This window comes from Erigeron canadensis, chromosome 1 (assembly GCF_010389155.1).
Source record: "Erigeron canadensis isolate Cc75 chromosome 1, C_canadensis_v1, whole genome shotgun sequence".
Lineage (NCBI taxonomy): Eukaryota > Viridiplantae > Streptophyta > Magnoliopsida > Asterales > Asteraceae > Erigeron > Erigeron canadensis.
Genome location: NC_057761.1, coordinates 23,330,815 through 23,336,943, shown reverse-complemented (window position 1 = coordinate 23,336,943; position 6,129 = coordinate 23,330,815).

The following is a 6,129-nucleotide window of genomic DNA, read 5'->3' as shown; positions in this document are numbered from 1 at the left end:
TATTGATTACCTTCTTATTTACTTTCTTGTCTAGCTTAATTATAATACAAGTTGTGCAATCTGTGGACTGTCAGTATTGTTTCCTAAAACTACTCCATAGGGCCGAAAATCTCATACCATGAGATTACTTGGTCACCGAGTTTAAAACCCTTACATTAAAGCCTATAAATAGAGGGCTTAGGCTTAAGAGTTTTACACACAATTATACTACAATTAGTTGTAGGTTTTCTCTCTTCTCTTCTCCTTTGGTTCGATCGTAGGGTAGCAAAGAAAAGGGTTTTGGGTTTTGCTTAGTTTGACTTCAAGGGGTACAACACAACAGGTTTGTGAGTTCGTGATCGGGTACTAGCATACGATATAGGGGTGTCAAGTGTTCGATTGTAGAGGGGTTTTAGTTTAGACCCTACAATAATAATAATAATTATTATCAACATTATTGGAAGCTTTGCACAAAGATACACATATTCTATTCATTACTTTGTTAATTAATATGATTGCATATACGTTTTTATTCTGCTGCGTACTCGTGATTTATTATGTGTTTATGTTCATATTTTCTAACAAGGAGATCTACCAATTTTCAAATACGTAAAATACATTAATTGATGACTATATCTACTTAGTAACATTTAATCATAATAATAGCAATGTGAAGAAAAGCCTATAGTATACGACATGTAGTCCAACGATCGTACAAGAAATTAGTTGAAAGCATTTAGTGACAACCTTATGTCATCATCATGAACAATTGGAGCAGGAAGTATCAATAAATTAAAGAAATTATATATATAGTCGCTAATATGATATCAATGAGTTCAAACTTCAAAGTTTAAAAACACAAGAATGAACAGGCTAGTTTGACAGATAGATGTTCGTTGCAAGTTCGTCTATGAAAAACAACATGGGAAAAAAAGAGTGTTGTTTCCTAGAGCAGTTAATAGTACATGAATTATAGGCAACTTATAATAAAAGTTTGTTCTTTATTGAAGATATATAAATAGTATTAGTTTATTAAGTGTTTAAATCGAGAGTGTCTTTAGATTTTAGTATAATTAGCTTGTCTAATTATAAATTTGTTAATTCCAACTCGTGATAATAAGCGAGAGAGAGATTTTTTTTTTACTATTTCAATTGTATGTTAATAAAATATGAATTACATTTTGCAAATTTATTAGTTGTATGTGTTTGCTAGAAGGGTACCCGCATGATGCATTGGTGGTGGTGGTAACAGATGTTGGTAGCATGTGGCGGTAGTAATGGCGGTGGCGGTGGCGGTGACGAGTGGTTTGGCGCACAACGGTAGTGGTGGCGGCGATTGGTGGTGATAGCGATGACAACAAATAGTGTAGATCCTTGATGTAATGTTGTTTTGATGAATTGTTAAAACTTAAAATTTGACAATAAGTGAGTTTTACTTGTGTAAAGGGTTACCCCGATGATTCTCATTAATATCAAAAAATAAAGTACAAATAATGTGACAGAGTGACTCACTAATTCATACGAACGACATGCCGTTAGTATGTAAACACGCTAACACTACCCATCCAACTAAACATTACATTAACAAACAAACAAACGCAATGTAAACCAAGCTAGGCTAATACTCAGCAAGCGAACAGAAAGCAATGACTAGACAACATCCAATTGTGTAATGTTCGGAATCTTCCATCTCTCTAAATATCGAGCTACACCAACTGATTGCTTAAAGCGAATAGTTGCCAATATGTAGCGATCCGTCTTGATAATCTTGTCTATGACTTGAGCAGCCGATCTAACCTTATTTGTAAACATTCGGTTATTTCTTTCTTGCCAAACAAAATAAGCAGTGGCAGCAACACACAACTTCCCAACAATGCTATCAAGTAAGTTTTACTTGATAATATATAAAACGGTACCCGCGCGATTCGGTGGCATAGTACGGTGGTGGAGGTGGCGGCGACCGTGGTGGCGGTGACGGGTCGTGGTGGCGCGTGGCGGTGTGATGTGACCAAATATATACATATTTCCAACATGGTGTTTAGGTCATTTTATGTGTAATGTTTAGTCATTTGCATGTATATTCGATGCTTTATAGTATGTGTGAGTGGTTTCAGGATTATAGCATGCGAGACGTATAAAAATGGCCAAAAACGACTTGGAGAAAAGATGAAATAATGTTCGTGGAAGTTATGGGTGAAAGACATGTCGACAAAAGATGTTAAAATGAAGAATTCGTGAGGTTCAGAGCTTAACTCCCGTTGAACGTACTGCCATTAAAAAGGATTTGGATTACAACTACTCGCTAACTAGCGTTAGAACTTGATTAAATGCCGTTAGTTACTGAAGGACTGATGGTGTAACAAAATACTATCGGGCTTTAGACGGAAGGACTAAAAGTGCACAGATCTGCTAGTTAGCCCGTGTAATGGCCGTTACACATCACTAACGGCCATTAGCTTATGAATTTATATATAAACTTATTTTTGCTCATTTGGACGGGATTCTTTACACTCCAACCAATTTTAGGGTTCTTTAAAGTCATTTTTCATCCACTTGAACATCTTCGAAGATCTTAATCTCGTTTGGATTCATCTCATCATTCCGTTTACAATAAAAACACTCAATTGGATTGATTTCTTTATTTGGTACAATATGATTTCATTGAATTATCAATTGTTTTCGTTATTTTATTATGAGTAGCTAATCGTTTCATCTGACGGTTGCACTATTTTATTAATTCAATGTTGATTTCAATTATCGTTGTGTCGAGATCTTGATGAATTGATTCTTTATTAATTATTATATTGATATTGGTGATATATATGTTATTCGTGAATGGTACTAGTTGAATATATACATGATTGCAATTGTTTATCTTTAATCAATTGTCACTAGTTCATGGTATGATAGTAAATGTCAATTTAATACAAGGAATTAATATGTCAACGTGTTGATTAACGGTTGGTGGTACCACGTTGTCGTCACATAGATACAATTGTTAACTATATAGTTAAACAAACTAATTGGTTAGGAAAATTGTTTTAAGCATTGGTGGTACCGGATTTTACAAAGGAGTTGATTAATTAGGTGATTTAAACAATTTTACAAATGTTGGTGGTACTAGTTTATGTCTTTATTTGGTCACGATTATCATTGTCAACTAAATTAAATTTGAGCTTAATCATGTGCAACCCGAACTGTTGTCGAGTGGATTCGAGGTAGATGACTTTTAATATTTCTGTTTAAAAACAAAACTCTTTTGATTAATTCCTCGGAATTACTAATTGGATCTTTCTGATAACTAACGTTTAAGCAACGTGACAATACTGTCACAAAACCCTCATTTTTACTTGAACAACTTCTGTAACAATAGTCCTTGTGTTCGATCTCGGATTTACCAAGTCAACTATATTGCATATGAACGGTTTCACTACCCGCAAGTGTGTAGTAGTAAGTGGCTAAGTGATTCGTGTTTATAAATTTAAGACTAGAAAATTACACATCACGGTGGTGGTTGTCATACCCCGACTAAGGCGGAAAACTCCGGATGCGACACATAGTACACGTGTCATTGATTACGTAGAGTAGCTACATGAATACTTAAATAACACGCATTTCATAAAATTTAAACATAAATATCCATCATAGAGTCACGCTTCAAATAAAACAAAGATAAACTCCCATGCAGGAGAAAAATCAGTTAGGCATAATGCCATAGTCCAAACATAAAGCAACCATAATAATCACATAAGATATGCAGCTCCAAATCCTAGTCTGAGACTGCTAGAGGCCACCATTTTATCCTCCTTAGCCACTTCTAACATTCTCAACTTGCACACATGAAATGATAATAAAAAATGTCAACATAATGGTTGGTGAGTTATCTATATGCCACCAGCACTTACAGTATACCAGGCCTAAGGTGCAAGTGTCAAGTATCAAGTATCTGGTGCCTCCAACTCCACCATAAGTATCAAGTATCTGGTTCCTCCAACTCCACCATAAGTATCAAGTATCAAGAATCAAGTATCAAGAATCAAGTATCTAGTATCTCCAACTCCACCACAAGTATCAAGTATCATAGTGCACATCAATGATGATAGATACGAAGGCACGAGTTTCCAAATTAGGTAGTCAAATATGTATCTAAAATAAGTTACCGAAAATGTACCCAATATAAGTAAATCATATGTGTATCCAAAATAAGTTTCTCCAAAATCATCATAGCATAGTTTCCAAAAAATACGGTTTATTAGAAAAACAGCTTGTATCCTTTCAGCCCCATGAAAACATGTGAAAAGGGGATTACGAAACTCACCTGAGCGGTAGCAACAAGATTAAGCTACACAAGATATCAGAAAGCAAGTAACCGACACGCAATCAATCTATTACAAGTCATCACAATTAAGTATTCATTCAATATAGGTATACGTGCTCATAACGTGTCGCCAAGTGTTGACCATGTCGTCCAAAGCGTACTAGTTTGACTTTACTAGATTTTACAAGTTTGACCAAAGTTGACCATGTTAGGTCTAGTTTTGCTGAAAACTGGATCTCTCCAGTTACATCTGGAGAGCATGAAGAATTGTCCGAAATATTTGAAGTCCAGTTGCAATGTACAGTTTATGCAACTGATGACTTCCTCCAGTTAAGATCTAAAGACATATACCTGAAGACATTCCAATTGAAGTCGAAGACAACAAATGGGAGAAAGAGAATGGCAATGGCAGCGAAGCCCAGTTGACATTCTGTCAGATCAATCAACTGGAGAATCCTCCAGTGTAAATGCCTTTGCAAAGCTTTTGTCTTACTTTATTTAGCACACACAAAAGATTATTTACTAATACTTTTGTGTGCTGTCAACCATATTTGTACGTCGAAGTTGAGATCCCAATGCTCATACTTCGACTATAAATAGAGGTCCTTGCCCAAGCATTTCAACAACTTTGCAAATACATACATTCTGCAATATTGGTGAACTTATGCAATATTTTCTCAATCGTAAAAAGGAACATTTCACAACTTTAAGTGTTTCGATTGTTAGGAGAATTTCCAAGTATAGATCAATCGTATTTCATAGGTTGTTAGGATATTTACATCTTTGTATTATTTTGGTTCCGCAACAACCTTGTATTTTATTTAACAATCAATAAATAAAATACACTTGAAAATTACATATTGTCTCACCATATTTTCTTACTTGTCAGTTACATTATTGCATTGTATTTACTTATTCTGCCTGTCACCTTAATAAGTACATTCCAATTAACCTGGTACACTACTCACTCTAAACTGGTCACGTCCATATTAAGTGATAGTGTTTCAAAGTACTCTCACCATTGACATAGAGGTGTCTTCAGCACCCATCTAGTATTAGTTGGGACTTTCAGACCAAATTACGAGTTTGACTAAGTTGAGAAAATCGACTAAAGTTGACCAAAGTTGACTAAACCGACCAAAGTTGACCAAGGTTGACCAAATCGGGGTAGTAATTGAAGTGCGAGGTCTCGATTGAAATTCGAGGTCTTAAATTTATCTTGAGGTCTTAAATTGAATTTGGGGTCTTATTTCACTAAAAGACAAATCTGAAATCAAGAGGCTAGATTTAAGAGGCTAAATTTCAGAGGCTAGTAAATCTGGGGTCTTATTTAGAAATACGAGGTCACAAATGAAATACGAGGTCACAAATGAAATACGAGGTCGCATTTGAAATATGAGGTCGCAAATGAAATACAAGGTCACATTTGAAATAGGAGGTCACATTTGAAATACGATGTCGCAAATTGAAATATGAGGTCACATTTTGACGGATCGCAAACCGAGTCGTTCTTCCCCAATTTTTGTTCAAGAAAACCCTAATCGTTTCTTTTGATCTAAGAGGTGTTTTTATCATCAGATTGTACTTTTAGACCCCCAAATATGATAGAAAAATAATACTAAAGTCGGAATCTCTAAAACGGACTTAAACTTGAAAACCCATTTGAACAAAGTTTATAAAAAGTGTATAAAAATCCTTAAATCTCAAGATTTTGTTAACGAAATCACACGAAACTTTGATAGAAGTTGTAATATATGTTTCCAAACGTTTTGGACGTAAAAAGTTCAATACTTGGCGTGTGTAGTGTGTGTATTAAAAGAAAAACCGAAAAT